Raw genomic sequence first — 21,248 nt, forward strand, 5'->3', positions numbered from 1 at the left:
CGCCAGAATTTCACGGCGAATCTGTGTGCAGTTTAGATGCTTTTCCCCACGAGAATCGAACTGTCCCGTATCACTTAAGTTGCTGAATGCGACGCACCTGTTATCCTTGTCACAGCAGAACACAGTTCTCATGGAGCGTGGAACATTCTTCCGACAATGTGCCACTCTTGTTACGCAATTGTGTCAGCGTAGGACGACATGTGTTACTTACTTTAAGAAGTGACAACGTACAACATGTGTCTCCGCTAAATTATGGATCGTCGGGAAAAATGTTTCGCATTAAGTGTGAAGGCGCAGTCTAACAAGCACAGTCACGACACTCCTACTCATTTTTGTTATACGGGGGTTGTCCAGAATGTAAGTTCCGATCGGTCACGAAATGGACACCACAGCGAAAGTCCTACGAAGCTTTGCACAGATGTGTTGGGCAGTGTCTCTAGTACGACCGTTGTTCGCATCAAGACGCTCTTTTCAGTTGTGAGCGCACTGTGAGCGAGTGAAGGTGTCTACAACAACGGTGTCTCCTGCCAAGTAGGAGGGCCAGCTGACAGGCTTCGCCTTAATGAATGCAGCCCACCTAACACAACTGCCACGCACTACCTTCTTCACGGAAATTCTCAGCCGCACTCTGCAGGGGCAGTGAAGACGCTCCTGCAGCCTTTTCGCTGGGAAGCGTTCGATCATCCACAACACAGTCGTAACTGGCTCGTCCTGAGTATCATCTCTGTTCACATGAAACGCTGGGTACGAAGACAACACTTGGGCGCAGGCTACGCGCTATAGACCAGCGCAGAGAACTATCGGAAGGCACAGGTGGCTGCCTTCTATGACGATGGTGTTGGAAATTTGGTATAACGCTCCAACAAATGTCTAAGTCGGAGCGGTGGATATGCAGAGAAGTACCTGGAAAGTGTAGCAAACTCTTGCAAATAAAATGTTTCTGATTTTCACTGTGGTCTCCATTTAGCGACTGATCGGATCTTGCTTTCTGGACAACCCTCGTACAACGCGACAGCAGCACTCGAAGTGGGCATAAAGCTACACTTCAGAGTACGGTATCGGATGAGCGCCAACAATATCGTTTGTTTTGATTTGCAACGTGGTGTTTACAATAGAGGATGGTGCGTAGTGCCATAAAGAGCGGCACTAACTAAAACATACAATGCCCCCTTATCAACGATGGAATTTTCATGGTGTTCCGCAGTTGTTCGTGACTGCTTTGAAGAACATTCTGCACAGTTAGAGCGAATAATTTGGCCACCCAGATCGCCCGAAATGACTCAGATCGAACATCTATCGGATATAATCGAAAGGTCATTACGTGCATAAAATCCTGCACCGGCAACACTTCCGCAATTACGGACGGCTGTAGAAGGAGCGTGGCTCAGCATTGCTGCAGCGAACCTCCGACTTGTTGAGTCCGTCCCACGTCGAGCTGCTGCAAATTGCCGAGAAAGTTGAGGTCTGAAACGATAAAGGTTCACGTCCCATGACTTTTCTCACCTCAGTGCATGGTTGTCAGGCATGAAATAGGTGTTCGTATTGGCTTGCTTTCAACGGATTAAGCTGCAATCGTACTTTTATTCGAAAAACTTTCTTGACGATTAAGTTGTAGCTTACTTCACTGAATCAAATAGAAAGAATGTTTTTGATGAAATCTTCTCGGGCTTCCAACCGGGTAGCAGGTGTTCGTATTGGCTTGCTTTCAACGGATTAAGCTGCAATCGTACTTTTATTCGAAAAACTTTCTTGACGATTAAGTTGTAGCTTACTTCACTGAATCAAATAGAAAGAATGTTTTTGATGAAATCTTCTCGGGCTTCCAACCGGGTAGCTGCGTCGAAAATCCGCGACGTTTCGATGAGTGTCATTTTCATCATCTTCTGGCGAAGTGACTTAGTCAGAAGATGATGAGAATGACACTCATCGAAACGTCGCGAATTTTCGACGCAGCTACCCTGATCGAAGCCCGAAATGATTTCATCAGCAGTATCCACCGGGAAAGCCTACATTTATATAAAAAGGATGTTTTTATATACGCATCAAAAAAGTATTGCATCACACTGGTTCCCAGAACTCCTGAAGATAGACGTTGACTGTGGAGATTGTATCACAGACACAGTCCCTTTGACTGTTCAGAGATGTCAGTAAATCAGCCCAAAGATGTAAACAACCTTGCATAAGTAGGTCCTATTAGATCGAGGGGGTCCGACAGCCGATCACTTCCACTCATTCCGCCAGGAAGGAGGTACACGACTCGTGTTGTCTGTACTTCAACCATGCCTAGACGGTCAATACCGCGGTTCGATCGCGTCCACATTGTTACTTGGTGCCAGAAAGGGCTGTCAAGAAGGGAAGTGTCCAGGCGTCTCTGAGTGAACCAAAGCGATGTTGTTCGGAGATGGAGGAGATACAGAGAGACAGGAACTGTCGATGACATGCCTCGCTCGGGCCACCCAAGGGCTACTACTGCAGTGGATGGCCGCTTCCTACGGATTATATCTCGGAGGAACCCTGAAAGCAACGCCACCATGTTAAATAATGCTTTTCGAGCAGCCACAGGAAGTCGTGTTACGACTCAAACTGTGTGCAGGAGGTTGCATAATGCGAAACTCCACTCCTAACTTATATGTCGAGGTCCATCTACGCAACCATGACACCGTACAGCGCGTTACTGATGGGCGCAACAACATTTCGAATGGACCGCTCAGGATTGGCATCACGTTCTCTTCAGCGGTGAGTGTGGCATATGCCGTGAACCAGGCAATCGTCGGAAACGTATTCGAACGCAACCCGGTCAGGCTGAACGCCTTAGACACACTGTCCAGCGACTGCAGCAAGGTGGAGGTTCCCTGCTGTTTTGGGGTAGAATTATGTGGGGCCGACGTACGCCGCTGATTGTCATGGAAGGTGCCGTAACTGCTTTACGATACGTGAATGCCATCCTCCGACCGATAGTGGAACCATGCCTGCAGCATATTGGTGATACATTTGTGTTCATGGACGACAATTCGCGCCCCCATCGTGCACATCTTGTGAATGTCTTCCTTCAGGATAACGACATCGCTCGATTATAGTGGCCAGAATGTTCTCCGGACATGAGCCCTATGAACATGGGTGGGATAGACTGAAAAGGGCTGTTTATGGACGACGTGACCCACCAACCATTCTCAGTGATCTACGCCGAATCGCCGTTGAGAAGTGGGACAATGCGGACGAACAGTGCCTTCATGAACTTTTGGATAGTATGCGACGACGAATAGAGGCATGCACTAATGAAAGAGTAAGCGCTACTGCGTATTAGAGGTACCAATGTGTGGAGCACCACCTCTGAAGGTCTCGCTGTACGGTGGTACATCATACAATGTGTGGTTTTCATGAGCAATAAAAAGAGCGGAAATGATGCTTATGTTGCTCTGTACTCCAATTTTCTGTACAGGTACCGGAACTCTCGGAACCGAGGTGATGTAAGACTTTTTTTGATGTGTCCACTTATTTCACTTGGAGGAAGGCAATGGCAAACCATCTCCAAATGGTTCAAATGGCTCTGAGCACTATGGGACTCAACTGCTGTGGTCATCAGTCCCCTAGAACTTAGAACTACTTAAAACTAACCAACCTAAGGACAGCACACACATCCATGCCCGAGGTAGGATTCGAACCTGCGACCGTAGCGGTCGCGCGGTTCCAGACTGTAGCGCCTAGAACCGCTCGGCCACTCCGGCCGGCAAACCATCTCCACTAGGACCTTGCCTAGTACACCGGTGCGGGTCTCCCGCATCGTCCCCTACGCTCCTCGGATTTCACAACCATTCATGTTTTTTCACAATTTACCAAAGGTTGGAACGCAAAAATGTATAATTATCAGGTTAATTAACGAGGAAAATAATTAAAAAGAAACATTAATCCTACGGTTAGTTTTGTCGCCGCCAGGGGCGCTAGTGTCGCTCCTACTGTCAGACGGTAACAATTTTCACAGCAGTGTGTGTCGTGACTGTATACTATGGTGAAGATGTAGACTGAACGACTAACACCAAGATTCAAGGTTGCAGTGTCATTTTTTTCTATGTGATAATGAAAATCTTCTGACCACCCCTACTACTCACAAGGGAACCTCCCCATCGCACCCCCCTCAGATTTAGATATAAGTTGGCACAGTGGATAGGCCTTGAAAAACAACACAGATCAATCGAGAAAACAGGAAGAAGTTGTGTGGAACTATGAAAAAATAAGCAAAATATACAAACTGAGTAGTTCAAGGCAAGATAGGAAACATTAAGGAGGATGGGGAGGCAGGAGCGCCGTGGTCGCGTGGTAACGTGAGCAGCTGCGGAACGAAAGGTCCTTGGTTCAAATCTTCCATCGAGTGAAAAGTTTAATTCTTTATTTTCAGTTTATGTGACAAACTCTTATGTTTTAATCACTTTTTTGGGAGTGATTATCACATCCACAAGAAAACCTAAATCGGGCAAGGTAGAAGAATCTTTTTACCCATTCGCCAAGTGTACAAGTTAGGTGGGTCGACAACATATTCCTGTCATGTGACGCACATGCCGTCACCAGTGTCGTATAGAATATATCAGATGTGTTTTCCTGTGGAGGAATCGGTTGACCTATGACCTTGCGATCAAATGTTTTCGGTTCCCATTGGAGAGGCACGTCCTTTCGTCTACTAATCGCACGGTTTTGCGGTGCGGTCGCAAAACACAGACACTAAACTTATTACAGTGAACAGAGATGTCAATGAACGAACGGACAGATAATAACTATGCAAAAATAAAGAAAGTAAAATTTTCAGTCGAGGGAAGACTTGAACCAAGAACCTCTCGTTCTGCAGCTGCTCACGCTACCACGGGACCACGGCGCTCCTGACCTCACACTATCAATGATGTTGCCTATCGTGTGCATGGAATAAGTTTGTATATTTTGCTTATTTTTTTCGTAGTTCCACACAACTTCTTCCTGTTTTCTCAATTGATCTGTGTTCAGTTTATCAAGGCCTATCCACTGTGCCAACTTATAACTAAATCTGAGGGGGGTGCGATGGGGAGGTTCCCTTGTCAGTAGACATACTGGTTGATGAATACTGTGGAGTGCTCAGTGGAGCTGCATTCACTCGGTATCACGGATGCCAGTGCAGGGAAGCTGCAGTTTCGTGTGTAAAGTGTCGGAGTGTCAGCAACGTGGCGGTGCTCCGTAGGCCGGCGGGTGGCTGGTGGCTGCTGGAGTCTGAGATGACGGCCGCACGCACAGTTAGCCGGCGCTGCGGGACACCGTTACAGGCGGCGGTCGCAGGCGAGGCGCGGCGCGGCGCGGCCGGGCAAACACGCAAATATGTGCTGCGCAAATCCCAGCGCCGTGAACGCCGCGTTAGCTGCCGCTGTTGACTTTCACAGCGCGCCGGCATGCATGCCAGGCACGCGTCCGCTAAAGCCGGCCAGCGTTGCGTCGATTCTCTCTCTCTCTCCCTGTACGTCTGTCGCCATTGTTCTTGCCGGGTGACAAATCTACATCTGCAATCTGATAACCACTGAGACGTGAATGGCATAAGGTACTTCCCATTCTGCTTGCATTAGGGATTATTCCTGTTCCATCCGCTTACAAAGAGCAGACAACATCGGTAATCCAGATAATTTTAGTGACCGGAAAAAAAATTTACAAAGGAAGTTCCACAAGGGTCGATTTTCGGTCCACTCCTATTCCTTATACAGACAGAATCACCTAAAACTTGCACCGCAAATAATGCGGAAATCGGAAGTACACTACTGGCCATTAAAATTGCTACACCACGAAGATGACGTGCTACAGGCGCGTAATTTCACCGACAGGAAGAAGATGCTGCGATATGCAAACAATTAGCTTTTCAGAGCATTTAAATAATGTTGGCGCCGGTGGCGACACCTACAACGTGCTGACACGAGGAAAGTTTCCAACCCATTTCTCATACACAAACAGCACTTGACCGATGTTGCCTGGTGAAATGTTGTTGTGATGCCTCATGTAAGCAGGAGAAAAGCGTACCATCACGTTTCCGACTTTGATAAATGTCGGATTGTAGCCTATCGCGATTACGGTTCATCGTATCGCGACATTGCTGCTCGCTTTGGTCGAGATTCAATGACTGTTAGCAGAATATGGAGTCCGTGGGTTCAGGAGGGTAATACGCAACGCCGTGCTTGATCCCAACGGCTTCGTATCACTAGCAGTCGAGATGAAAGGCATCTTATCCGCATGGCTGTAACGGATCGTGCAGCCACGTCTCGATCCCTGAGTCGACAGATGGGGGCGTTTGAAAGACAACAACCATCTGCACTAACAGTTCGACGACGTTTGCAGCAGCACGGACTATCAGCTTGGAGACCACGACTGTGGTTACCCTTGACGCAGCATCACACACAGGAGCGCCTGCAGTGGAGTACTCGACGACGAACCTGGATGCACGAATGGCAAAAGTCATTTTTTTGGATGAATCCAGGTTCTGTTTACAGCATCATGATGGTCGCATTCGTCTTTGGCGACATCGCGGTGAACGCACATTGGAAGCGCGCATTCGTCATCGCCATATTGGCGAATCACCCGGCGTGATGGTATGGGGTGCCATTGGTTAGACGTCTCGGTCACCTCTTGTTCGTATTGACGGCACTTTGAACAGTGGACGTTACACTTCAGATGTGTTACGACCCGTGGCTCTACCCTTGATTTCAGCAGGAAAATGCAGGACCGCATGTTGCAGGTCCTGTACGGGCCTTTCTGTATGCAGAAAATGTTCGACTGCTGCCGTGGCCAGCACATTCTCCAGATCTCTCACCAACTGAAAACGCCTGGTTAATTGTGGCCGAGCAACTGGCTCGTCACAATACGCCAGTGACTACTCTTGATGAACTGTGGCATCGTGTTGAAGCTGCATGTGCAGCTGTACCTGTACACGCCATCCAAGCTCTGTTTGACTCAATGCCCAGGCGTATCAAGGCCGTTATTACGGCCAGAGGTGGTTGTTCTGGGTACTGATTTCCCAGGATCTATGTACCCAAATTGCGTGAAAATGTAATCACATGTCAGTTCTAGTATAATATATTTGCCCAATGAATACCCGTTTATCATCTGAATTTCTTCTTGGTGTAGCAATTTTAATGGGCAGTAGAGTATTATCGATGTGCGGTTTTCACAGAATGGATTGGTATTCAGAGGTTCGTGTTGTTAACCAATCAACATACTCAAATTTTTGTGAACACTTGTCGCCTGTTTTGTAAAGGCCTCGTCGCTACTGCTGTGGAGGCCGAGTTGCTGAGTTCGTGAAACGGCTTCTGGTGCAGTACACCCGTAACGCAGTTTCTCCCTCCCACTATTACACAGCTACGCCCCAGAATCAGGTAACAGAACGAAGATTCTACAACACTACAACAAATTAGTAACAAAGTCACACAAATGAGTTAAAAATATTTACTTAATTTTGTGACTAGTTGAAATACGAGTCCGCATCACTGCTTCTAATATAATACAAAAATGTCCCCCAATGGCTAAATGCAAATAATCGTAGATAAACTTCACAGTACATAAGAATATGCTGTTCACTTCTAAAAGTTCACTATACGGCGTTCCCAGTCTAAGTCAGCACTGGACGATGATCTACGAGGGTAATTCAATCATTAAAGAGATAAATTGACTGGGGAAAAATCTGTTGGTCGTGCAAGTTTGGTACTTTTATGGCCTTAAGTTGGCATCACTGGGATGAGCCCTGATCAGCTGATGTATCAACGTCGTTTTGTTTACAACGTCAAAAATACATTTGGATGTAGCGAGTCAGCTTGAAACGTCCACATTACTTCAAAAACTTTCTGTTATTCGTTTTTTACTTGGTGAAGAGAAACCATTGAATATATAGTGTAGAATGTCTAAAGTTGATGGTGAAGCTTGTATGCATCGTGCAAATTTTTACAAATGGGTAGAGCAGTTAAAAAATGATCGCGACTCAGTGACTGATGAAAACCGCTCTGGCCAACCAGTTGCAGTTTCAACGCCCTCACTTGAATTCATGGCATTATTCGTACCGACCACCTTGTGACTGTGAAAATGACAGTTGATAAGGTTCAAGTTAGTACTGGTACATTTCATAACATCATTCGTAACAAGCTGAAGTACCGCAAAACATGTGCAAGTTGGGTCCCAGAGGAGTTGACGCGGCTACACAAGGAAACGAATTAAAGGAACGTTATGGAAGAGAAAGTGAGGACTTCCTCGATAAAATTTTAATTTGTGATGAAACTTGGGTTCACTATTATGAGCCAGAATCTAAAAGACAAAGCACGGAGTGGAAGCACACCAACTCACCTGCCAAGAAAAAATTCAAAACCTAAGCATCGGCAGGAACACTCATGTTGACGGTGTTTTGGGATTCTGAAGGTCCAGTTTTTTTGATTATCTCGAACAGCAGCGTAGAATGAGCAGCCAGTACTACTCCGATTTGCTTTGAAACAAAACATGAGAGCGAGACGTGGTGGTCCCTAGAGGAGAGGTGTGATTCTCCAGCAAGACAACGCACGACCTCATATTGCTCAACTAACGCTTGAAACCATCGACTAAATGGGCTGGGAAGTACAGGATGGCGTGAGAAGCACTGACGATAGCTTGTAGGCTGCTCAAGGAGTCAGTACACAGAAGAAACGATTCCCCGGGGCATGAGAGATGTCTACCAGCTCGGCAGTGAATACACTGCAGCATCGGGCAAAGAATGCTGTTCAAAATGGCTTCTGTGGACGTAGGCGAAGCCAACATTACCATCAGCCATCGAGCCGTCGGTGTAAACGACTTCAGAGCCCCGGAACACGTCAAGAAACGAGAGTAAGTGTCAGCGGAGTCCTTAGGGTCATGCGAAAGGTCCAGACGAATCTGCGGTCTAGGTGAACAGCATGGAGGTGTATGCGGACGGACCTGGATGGGATGTGGTAAAGGGAAGGATAATATCACAAAGGCTTCATGAATGGATTGGGGAGACTCTATACAACGCAGCTTGTCATCCTTGACGGATAGAAATATTCAGACGCAAACTTACTCCATGGAGTACGTAACAGGACCAGTTTGCAATGTATATAAATTACCTAGCGGATAACGTCGAAAGAGCTCGACGCATTTCGCCGATGACGCTACTATACAGAGGGTGATTCCGACATCTTCCTAAACATTTCGTACAGAAATGAGCAGCCGTAAGTCACAGATCGATATCGAGAGAATAAGTTGACATTCATTAGTGGAATGATATGGATTCTCAGTAGTTGGGTGGCAAATACGTACGTAGATCTCCCACGAGTATTATAAACCTCGTGTTCGTGATTGATACAGCTCATTTTAATGTCCATAAGGTTGTCCGGCATACGGGTTGGCGGACTTATTTGTTGGGTCTGTTGGGACATGGCACATAGACGTCATCTGAATGTTACTTGATAATAACTATAAATTCTAAATTAACGAACATCAACTGCAAATTCTACAGCCCCTAACGAACGAAAAATATACCGAGACTGCGGATCAATGTGCAACAATTTAATCGTGTTTAACATTTGCTGTAACGTTTCTTGTGTTTGGAATATGAATGAAGATACTGCAACTAAGTGTTCACACAGAGTGAAAAGTAGACCTCACACTCAATACAGATGTAATTTAATATCAACAATTTAAATAAACTGTGGCACTGAAGAAGGCACAATGGTGCTTATAACTCTTTCGGTGACAAACTATTAATAACAAATTAGTTCTGTGTTTGCTTCATTCGGAATACTTTGTGCATTATGTGACGGATCGATGGATTTTTGACTCGTAGAGTCCGCAGCTCGTGGTCGTGCGGTAGCGTTCTTGCTTCCCGCGCCCGGGTTCCCAGGTTCGATTCCCGGCGGGGTCAGGGATTTTCTCTGCCTCGTGATGAATGTGTGTTGTCCTTAGGTTAGTTAGGTTCAAGTAGTTCTTAGTTCTAGGGGACTGATAACCATAGATGTTAAGTCCCATAGTGCTCAGAGCCATTTTGACTCGTAGAACCCAGTGTGCTATACTGGTCACCTAATGTTGATCACAGACAGTCTGGCAGGAGAGGTTCCCCCGCCCTTCCCCTCAGCCCCATGGCGCTGGTCAACCGCAGTAACCGATACCGACTGCGTTCCCTGTTAACTTCACATTCCTGGGACGTTTTTGCGGAAAGTTCCAAGAGCTTTCCACTGCCATTAAAACAATAACATCGTTCCATTTTAAATACAAACTGTCTTCAGTTGATATAAAATTACCGGCCCCTTTTCCGAAAACCTCGTTTTCATTATCTTGAACTTTTCACGAATTAAAAGCGGTGCTAGTTTTAGTCGATATAGTCTGTGTTACCACTCTCCCGTTCTGTGTGTGGACAGCTGTAATCTGTTTTTCTATTCCTCTCCTCCTCTCCTCAGCATTTCGAAAATCTTCTTCCGTTTTAAATTTTCAGCATCAAGTAACAAGAAAAACATTTATCATTCATCAAACGAATTAGAGCTTGAGCAACAACATGTGAATAACTAATTATTTTTTAAAGACGCTTCTGGGTGTCTAATAAAGTACAGCAAGTGCGTGAGTAGCCGAGAACAAACAATTAGCCGTATGCGCCAGTGGCCTCTCTGCCCGGTCTCATGCTCGGTGCAAGACAGCGCCCCAGACGTGCCTCAGTTTTAGACAAATGGTGTCTGAATGTAGATTTCGTCATTTCCTTTGTCTTGTTGATTTACTTTTTATAATCTATGTACATATAACTAAGATTGTCGTGTAATCATGTATATATTTTATTCTGTGCATTTAGCTTGCTTCTAAAACATTCAAATAAGATCTCATCCTTTGCTATTTCTAACTCGAGGTGGTATCCCCCTGAATTACTAGCATCACGATTACTTGATAAATAATCAATAAAAGTTGCTGGAAATATGTGCTCACCTGATGAAAACTCTCCAGCTACTCCGGTGAGGACTGACAACCTGGAACAAAGACAAAACGTAAACAGTTAGTACATTCGCGGCATTGTGAAGTCATATTGTAATTTGCACGTCAGCATTTGCTGTTATCCGGTGTACACTTGTACTTTAAACGTGTCCTTAGTTTCTGTTACAAGCAGCGAATATTTTTAAATGCCTTATTCTCAGGCACTTGACTGATACTACCAGTTTTCTTAGCTGTACAATATAAAAAATGAAATTAAGTTAAAAAAGAAGGTAAACTGGTTTCCTCTCAATTGTAACCTGTATAATTATGCGAAGGCACACTACAAGACGAAACATTACTTTTCTTGCAAGCCTACAGACTACACAGGTTGATGAATATGAATGACAACCAACACACACACACACACACAGGCTGATTTTTACTGGACAGAGAAGATAAGCAGTTGTCAACATCCCACTTGCAAAATAAATGGACATGATTTACTTCCAGTGTGATGGACGTAGAGGAAATATGGGCAAAGTTTTAACGGATGGTAGATCGCGTTCTGGTGATTTTAAGCCGAATAATTGGTTTAGGACACAAAAGAAACCATCGAAATGTAGAAACAGTATTCGGAAAGTGCTAAGCAAGCAGAGACTAAATGGTAACTTATCCAAATCCTCAGTTGCCGCAGGTGGTGTTGATACACCTCAATGGGGACATGCTGAAAATGTGTGCCCCGACCGGGACTCGAACCCGGGATCTCCTGCTTACATGGCAGACTCTCTATCCATCTGAGCCACCGAGGACACAGATGAATAGCGCGACTGCAGGGACTTATCCCTTGTAGCTCCCCGTGAGACCCACATTCCCAACTGTCCACAACCTACATTCGTAATGTTACTAATAGACATTTGCCTTTCCACTCATTACTCGCGCCAAATAACGCGACGATTCCCGTAAGAGTTCGGGCAACCTGTGCGCATTCGCACAGATGAAGGTCAATGGCCGGGTAGCCATTTAACTACATATATCAAGATAGTAACTGTTCTCAAAGGAACAGATACCACTGATGACCGTGCAGCTTCTCTAGAATAAATAATAATCCAAACACTCAGCTGCCGACAGGTGTGTCATTTATTCTATGGAAACTGCACGGTCATCACTGGTATCTGTTCTTTTGATAACAGTTACTATCTTCATATACAGTGTGAGTCACCTAACATTACCGCTGGATATATTTCGTAAACCACATCAAATACTGACGAATCGATTCCACAGACCGATCGTGAGGAGGGGGGCTAGTGTAATTGGTTAATACAAACCATAAAAAAATGCACGGAAGTATGGCTCAAATGGTTCAAATGGCTCTGAGCACTATGGGACTCAACTGCTGGGGTTATCAGTCCACTAGAACTTAGAACTACTTAAACCCAACTAACCTAAGGACATCACACACATCCATGCCCGAGGCAGGATTCGAACCTGCGACCGAAGCAGTCGCACGGTTCCGGACTGCGCGCCTAGAACCGCGAGACCACCGCGGCCGGCTACGGAAGTATGTTTTTTAACACAAACCTACGTTTTTTTAAATGGAACCCCGTTAGTTTTGTTAGCACATCTAAACATATAAACAAATACGTAATCAGTGCCGTTTGTTGCACTGTAAAATGTTAATTACATCCGGAGATATTGTAACCTAAAGTTGACGCTTGAGTACCACTCCTCCGATGTTCGATCGTGCGTATCGGAGAGCACCGAATTACGTAGGGATCCAAAGGGAACGGTGATGGACCTTAGGTACAGAAGAGACTGGAACAGCACATTACGTCCACTTGCTAACACCTTTTTATTGGTCTTTTTCACTGACGCACATGTACATTACCATGAGGGGTGAGGTACACGTTCGACGGGCGTTTCATAGGAAGTGGAGGACGCATAAACTGGCCAGCCCGTTCTCCTGATCTTACACCTCTGGACTTCTTTCTGTGGGGTACGTTAAAGGAGAATGTGTACCGTGATGTGCCTACAACCCCAGAGGATATGAAACAACGTATTGTGGCAGCCTGCGGCGACATTACACCAGATGTACTGCGGCGTGTACGACATTCATTACGCCAGAGATTGCAATTGTGTGCAGGAAATGATGGCCACCACATTGAACATCTATTGGCCTGACATGTCGGGACACACTCTATTCCACTCCGTAATTGAAAAGGGAAACCACGTGTGTACGTGTACCTCACCCCTCATGGTAATGTACATGTGCGTCAGTGAAAAAGACCAATAAAAAGGTGTTAGCATGTGGACGTAATGTGCTGTTCCAGTCTCTTCTGTACCTAAGGTCCATCACCGATCCCTTTGGATCCCTACGTAATTCGGTGCTCTCCGATACACACGGTCGAACAGCGGAGGAGTGGTATTCAAGCGTCAACTTTAGGTTTCAATATCTCCGGATGTAATTAACAATTTACAATGCAACAAACGGCACTGGTTACGTATTTGTTTATATGTTCAGATGTGCTAACAAAACTAACGTGGTTCCATTTAAAAAAAACGTAGGTTTGTGTTAAAAACCATACTTCCGTGCATTTTTTTATGGTTTGTATTAACCAATTACACTAGCCCCCCTCCTCACGTTCGGTCTGTGGAATCGATTCGTCAGTATTTGATGTGGTTTACGAAATATATCCAGCGGTAATGTTAGGTGACTCACCCTGTATAGTTAAAGGCTATTCGGCCATTGACCTTCATCTGTGGGAATGTGCACAGGTTGCCCGAACTATTACCGGAATCGTTGGCGCGAGTAATGAGTGGATGGGCAAATATTACGAATGTAGATTTGTGGGCAGTTGGGAATGTGGGTCTCACGGGAAGCGTGCAAGGTATAAGTCTCTGCAGAGACGCTATTCATCTGTGCACTCCGTGGTTCAGATCGATAGAGCGTCTTCCATGTAAGCAGGAGATCCTGAATTCGAGTTCCGGTCGGGGCACACATTTTCAGCTGTCCTCATTGAGTTAGTTCAACAACACCTATCGGCAGCTGAGGGTTTGGATTAATTATCAACTATTCTAGAAAAAGCTGCACGGTCACCAATGATATCTGTTCCTTGGAGAAGACTTACTATCTTCATATGAGGCAGAGACTGCTGCACATTTCGTTAAATATAGCATGGGCAAATTTTGATACACCAACTTTATCAGCAATTCGTGTGACTGTAAAAAAATTGTGTGGCGGAACACACAACCGCAGTCATACTTAAGCAAAAAATCTTTCCGGTAACCAGGGAAAATTCGGTACCTACGCAGAATCACTGAGTGGGTCGTAGGTTTCAACCTAGTCCCTCGTTGACCAGTCTGGTGTGAAAACAGAAGACAACAAAAGGAAAGCTTACGTTTTATGCAATTAGGTGACAAAAGCCGTTGGACAAGGATATGGACATACACAGATGGCAGTAGTATCGCTTGCAGAAGGTATAAAACGGTAGTGTGTTTCTGAAGCTATTATTTGCACTCAGGTGACGCATGTGGAAAGGTTTCGCACGTGACTATGGCCGCACTACGGGCATTAACAGTCTCGGAACGCGGAATCGTTCAAATGGCTCTGAGCACTATGGGGCTTAACATCTGAGGTCATCAGTCCCCTAGAACTACTTAAACCTAACTAACCTAAGGACATCACACATAGCCATGCCCGAGGCAGGATTCGAACCTGCGACCGTAGTGGTCGCGCGGTTGCAGACTGTGGTGCCTAGAACCGCTCGGCCACCCCGGCCGGCTTCGTTTTAAGTGCTCGCTGAACGGTCGTGAGCGCTAGTTACCTCAGACTGGACGTGCTGAGTTGATATTAATCAGGGATGCCGTTAAGGCGACAAAGACGTCATTATCAACAACTCACTGTCCAAGATGCTACTCCAGGCTGGTGTAAAATCAATATGGCAACGGAAAATAATAAACGGTAAAATGCAGATCTGGCCCTGTCTGACTACCCCCTGAAGCAGATCTTCGGATCTCATAATTTTGTAAATTACAATCTAAACATAAATGAATAATGAAGGCAACTAATCCTGCTAAATGATAAACGTTGTTCCTGCTTATATAATTACTGCAAAATAAAAAAAAATTAGATTACAAAGTTAACATTTCCTAAGTAAAATTACTAATCAGTTGCCTAACTCTGCCCCTTACTATGACTGTGCGGTCTAATATCTATAACACAAAATGACTGACATCATATATATACCAAGCACAAGAAGACACTACTTTCAGAGATGATCTACGGTGGTGTGGAACCTCGGTGGAATTAAACTAACGTCATCACAGCCGTTTAGCTTTTATAGCACTAATAAGCCGAAGCAATTTACGATATCACCGTATGTACTGCGTCCGGTGCGTCCAAGTGATGGTTCTAGTAATTGTCTGCGACGATGGAAGAACTCCAGCCACAAACAAACTCTTTCAAACACTAGGACGGCAGAAGGCGGTCCTCTGACTAATACACTAATACTGCCTTCTCCTCTCGGTGTTCTACAGACGAGAAACGCTAACTCCCAGCCAGAAGGACGGAGTTCAGATAACGTCTCAACGTAAGTATAGGCGGAGGAAGTGCTCTCAATTACTGAACGTTGCCTAACTACAAACTCTCCTCAGAGCAAAGACAGCAAGTCCGTCCGTATCAACAAAGCTGATATCGAGCGACCGTCAGACACGGGTGCTCACAACGGAAGACCACGTCTCTCCAGCGCTGGCGTCCCAGCAAGGCTCGGCTCCCCACCCTCGTAATTCCAAAAACGAATCATATTCCCGAAACCACGGAATATTCTCCCTCTCTACAGATTCTTCCGAATGCCGACCAACCATACTTTAGTCTTTTGTCGTGCACTTTGCAAGGAAAAGCCTATACTCTTACAATGGTACGATTCTGGGTAGAAATCCTTGGAAATAATCCAGCCTGCGTGGTTTTCGAGGTGTCGCTTCTTTGTTCCTCTCACCTGCGTCCAAGATTACCGTAGTTTCCGAAGTATAATCCTTCCGGTTCGGCTACAACACCGGTCGGTCGCAACTCTACTATGCTTCAGTGCTTAGGTGCTAAGACGTCCTTCCCCTACTCCCTGTGTTTCAGCAGGACCAACACCTGTGCGGACCTTTCGCCCAGAGCTTGAGTTCTGCCTGCCGTTTCATCTCCACTGGCATTCCAACCTCTACTAGTATAGGCAATCATTCATTACGCCGTGTTTATTATAAAGACACTCTGTCACCTTTCGTGCAATAAGCGTTAACATTTATTTACAAGATGTACGTGACAATGTCAGTGTCCTTTATATATTCATATATGTGATGTACAACCTATCACATGATACCTAATTGTTTGTAGATCACGGCAAAGTATGTGGGTGAGTTCTTGTAAGGTGCGAAATTATAGTCACCTGACAACTGAGTTTGGGCGAGGTCGTGTACTAGGGCTACGAGAAGCTCGATGTTCCTTCTGCGATATTGCACAAAGAGCTGGCAGGAATGTAGCCACTGTGCATGATTATTGGCAGAGATGATCAAGAAAATGCATGACCCCAAGGACAGCGGGCTGCGGACGCCCACCTGGCACTGCAGAAATGGAAGACCAGCGTCTTCTGGTACTGCATCTCCAGCGGCAATCTGAGCACCACTTGGCACCACAGTGACGATTCCAACCAGTTTCAATTGAAATTGAATCCCAGTGAGACAAGGAACTGTTTCAAATCAGTTACTTCAAGGACAGCGTGCATTCCACCAACCGCAAACCACAGCCATCTGCGACTTCAGTGGTGTCGAGTGACAGCTCATCGGAGGGCAGCGTGGAGGTCTGTCGTGCTTGTGATGAAAGCTGGTTCTGCCTCGGTCATCGCCGTGTGTTGGTTAGAAGGGGACCAGTTTACTACCTGCACCCAATATGTCTGCGTGGTAGACACACTGGACTTACCCACTGCCGTGAGGGCCTGGGAACCATTTCGCGTGACAGAAAGAGAAATCTCGTGGTTACCTCACGCAACACGACTACAGAACTGTACGTCAATCTCGTAATTCGACCTCTTGTACTGCCTTCATGAACAGCATTACAGGCGGTGTTTTCCAACAGGATAGCGCTCGTCCGAATTCCGCTGTTGTATCCCAACATGCTGTGCCGAGTGTCGACCTGTTACTTTGGTCTGCTCGATCACCAGACCTGTCTCCAATCGAGCACATATGGGACATCTTCGGACAACAACTCCAGAGCCATCCACGAACAGCGTTATCCGTGCCTGTATTGCCCGACCAGATGCAATTCGCATGGAATTCCTTCCCACAAACTGACATCCGGCGCCCGTACAGCACAATGCATGCACGTTTACATGCTTGGATTCAACACCGGTTATTAATGTACTACCGTTTCACATTTGCAATGGCTTATCTGACGCTTACACTGACCTGTGTTCTTGGAATGTTAATCACTTAAATATGTTACCTAGACAATGTATTCTCGAAATTTTATTAGTCCACATTAACTAATTTTTTCCATAAAATTTAAAACTGCATACGTAAGTGTTTTTAGTAATGACGATCTAAATAACTGCAGTAATGTGTGTGAATCTATCGTATTTTTAATGTACTGATGCTGTACATCTGTGACGAGAATCTGAAGTATGTAAAAGTTGTTCGAATATATGCAAAAAAGTTTCGAAATTTTTGGATTTTTAAAACCAATTAAAATTGATATACAGTAGTTGTTGTTGTTGTTGTTGTTGTGGTCTTCAGTCCAGAGACTGGTTTGATGCAGCTCTCCATGCTACTCTATCCTGTGGAAGCTGCTTCATCTGCCAGTACCTACTGCAACCTACATCCTTCTGAATCTCTTTAGTGTATTCATTTCTTGGTCTCCCTCTACGATTTTTACACTCCACGCTGTCCTCCAATACTAAACTGGTGAACCCTTGATGCCTCACAATATGCCCTACCAACCGACCCCTTCTTCTAGTCAAGTTGTGCCACAAACTTCTCTTCTCCCCAGTCTTATTCAACACCTCCTCATTAGTTATATGATCTACCCATCTAACTTCAGCATTCTTTTGTAACACCACATTTCGAAAGCTTCTATTCTCTTCTTGTCTAAACTATTTATCGTCCACGTTTCACTTTCATGCATGGCTACACTCCATACAAATACTTTCAGAAACGACTTCCTGACACTTAAATCTATACTCGATGTTAACAAATTTCTCTTCTTCAGAAACGCTTTCCTTGCCATTGCCAGTCTACATTTTATATCCTCTCTACTTCGACCATCCTCAGTTATTTTGCTCCCCAAATAGCAAAACTCCTTTACAACTTTAAGCGTCTCCCTTCCTAATCTAATTCCCGCAGCATCACCCGATTTAATTCGACTACATTCCATTATCCTCGTTTTGCTTTTGTTGATGTTCATCTTATATTCTCGTATCAAAACACTGTCCATTCCATTCAGCTACTCTTCCAGGTCCTTTGGTGTCTCTGACAGAATTACAATGTCATCGGCGAACCTCAAAGTTTTTATTTCTTCTCCATGGATTTTAATACCTACTCCGAATTTTTCTTTTGTTTCCTCTACTGCTTGCTCAATATACACATTGAATAACTTCGGGGATAGACTATAACCCTGTCTCACTCCATTCCAAACCACTGCTTCCCTTTCATGTCCCTCGACTCTTATAACTGCCATCTGGTTTCTGTACAAATTGTAAATAGCCTTTCGCTCCCTGTATTTTACCTCCGCCACCTTCAGAATTTGAAAGGGAGTTTTCTAGTCAACATTGTCAAAAACTTTCTCTAAGTCTACAAATGCTAGAGACGTAGGTTTGCCTTTCTTAAATCTATTTTCTAAGATAAGTCGTATGGTCAGCACTACCTCACGTGTTTTAACATTTCTACGGAATCCAAACTGATCTTCCCCGAGGTCGGCTTGTACCAGCTTTTCCATTCATCTGTAAAGCATTCGCGATAGTATTTTGCAGCCGTGGCTTATAATCTGATAGTTCGGTAATGTTCACATCTGTCAACACCTGCTTTCTTTGGGATTCGGATTATTATATTCTTCTTGAAGTCTGAGAGTATTTCGCCTGTCTCATACATTTTACTCACCAGATAGTAGAGTTTTGTCAGGACTGGCTCTCCCAAGGCCGTCAGTAGTTCCAATGGAATGTTGTCTACTCCCGGGGCCTTGTTTCGACTTAGGTCTTTCAGTGCTCTGACAAACTCTTCACGCAGTATCTTATCTCCCATTGCATCTTCGTCTACATTCTCTTCCATTTATATAATATTGTCCTCAAGAACATCGCTCTTCTATAGGCCCTCTATATACTCCTTCCACCTTTCTGCTTTCCCTTCTTTGCTTAGAACTGGGTTTCCATCTGAGCTCTTAAAACTCATGCAAGTGGTTCTCGTTTCTCCAGAGGTCTCTTTAATTTTCATGTAGGCTGTATCTATCTTACCCCTAGTGATATGCGCCTCTACATCCTTACATTTGTTCTCTAGCCGTCCCTGCTTAGCCATTTTGCACTTCCTGTCGATCTCATTTTTGACACGTTGTATTCCTTTTTGCCTGCTTCATTTACTGCATTTTTTATGTTTTCTCCTTTCATCAATTAAATTCAGTATCCCTTCTGTTACCCAAGAATATACAGTAAAATAACTAAATGAAATGCCATGTGACTAGTAATGTGAAAATTGATCCACGATGCCGCACTGTGTAAGAAAGAAATAAAGTTACAAACGCATCCATAACGACTGAAAGGCTCTCGTTTTCAATATGTTAAACTTCTTGTACACATCGCAGATCAGGAGACTGCTTCTGAGTGGACGACATACAAAAATACAGAAAAAAAGCTGACACTGGGGTCATAGCAGACTGGGAGATGTTGAAACGAACGAAACTTTCACAAGGCCACTGGTTGAAATGCACCTTTGCAGACTCACGGCTGTACATCTACGGCAAATTAGCAACGAGCACACGTGAGCGTGTGTGCTTTAAGCTGACTTGCTCCAGACACCACCTGTTATGCCAAAGAGCGAGGTTACTGCTTAAATTAGCTCAAGGTAAACGTTCAAACTGATAAAAAGAAGGCAAACTCTCAATTCACATCTACAGGATGGTTTCGCTTCATGAGATTTTTATTGGATGTTCACTGAGTAAAATTTCATTATTCTATCACCTATGCTAGAAACACCATAATTTCATTATTTTTTAAGGCGATAAATTAACACCAGAAACAAAACTGCTGTGAGGTAGTGTACACGCGATTCTGTAAGGTGAAATGTTTTTAACAATAATATCTGAAAGTCGCTTGTTTTTATTTTTCCTGATGCAGGGAGATCACAAATGGATTTTTATTCTAATAAACTGAGCAGTAACAGTAATCTAACACAACGACGAAAATGAAAACAGAAATTAAATTTTAAACGCTCCTGCCTTCTTAAACCACATTTTGTGCAGCTAGTCATCAAATCTTCGCCGAGAAATTACACCATCGGAGAGATGATTGCTCACCTCCGCCCCTTGCCTTTTTAAACCCCTTGCGTGTTGCATATTATTGTCGTATGTCGTAAGCTCAAAAAATATTTTGGTCAATTCTTCCCGCGTGTTGACTTCTTGGCACTCGTTGCTTTTTTTATTTATTTTAATTATAATTGCTTGATTACACATGAAACTGATATTAGATTAGAAAGAGCACAGTTTAAGGAAAGTTAGAAGACGATGCGTTTACAAATTTTTGCTGTCTATGAGCTGGCATATAAACCCAGAATTTTACGTTTGCCAAGAAGACACACTACCGCTTCTCCCCTCTCCCCCCCCCCCCCCCTCTCTATTCTCCCGAATAAGAAACAATCTTTTGTTATTGTGAATTATGAAACATGCCCTACCCTTGTCTGACGATATGCACCCAGTTCATTTGCACTAAGAATTATCGCGATAAATAAAATATTATCCTTAACGCCCCTACGGAAACAGTAACAGCGATTTGGAGACGCTTCTACATTCGTTACTCGAAACCGTTACTTAATATTTACCAGAAAATTTTACTCTGGGCAATGGGGCTCTGTTTCTGTGAGCCTGTCAGTTCAAAATTTTCATTATTTCTATGACTTTCTTGTCATGTGGAAAAGACCCTCTGCAATGAATTTCATCCTTTTTTGCTTGTTTGTACTGTTCCACATCCATTCTTACTTTACATTTATAAAGAGCACATGAGCAGCAGAAAGCCAGAAGCAAAGGAAACTAGAGTTTAGCGGTCCGCCAAAGAGGAAGTGGAATTTAAGCTCTGTTTGGGCAGTTTTGGGGC

At 44.6% G+C, this 21,248-nt stretch overlaps 1 protein-coding gene across 1 annotated transcript in view; it reads right to left on the bottom strand.

Moving 5' to 3' along the window:
* LOC124716672 overlaps positions 1-21,248 on the bottom strand; it is a 380,414-nt gene that overhangs the window by 223,067 nt on the left and 136,099 nt on the right. The window contains exon 3 of the mRNA XM_047243209.1: positions 10,939-10,979. The gene's annotated coding sequence lies outside the window, so the exon portion shown is untranslated. The remainder of the gene's footprint in view (positions 1-10,938; positions 10,980-21,248) is intronic.

The sequence above is a fragment of the Schistocerca piceifrons genome, chromosome 9 (genome assembly GCF_021461385.2).
Source record: "Schistocerca piceifrons isolate TAMUIC-IGC-003096 chromosome 9, iqSchPice1.1, whole genome shotgun sequence".
NCBI classification, from domain to species: domain Eukaryota; kingdom Metazoa; phylum Arthropoda; class Insecta; order Orthoptera; family Acrididae; genus Schistocerca; species Schistocerca piceifrons.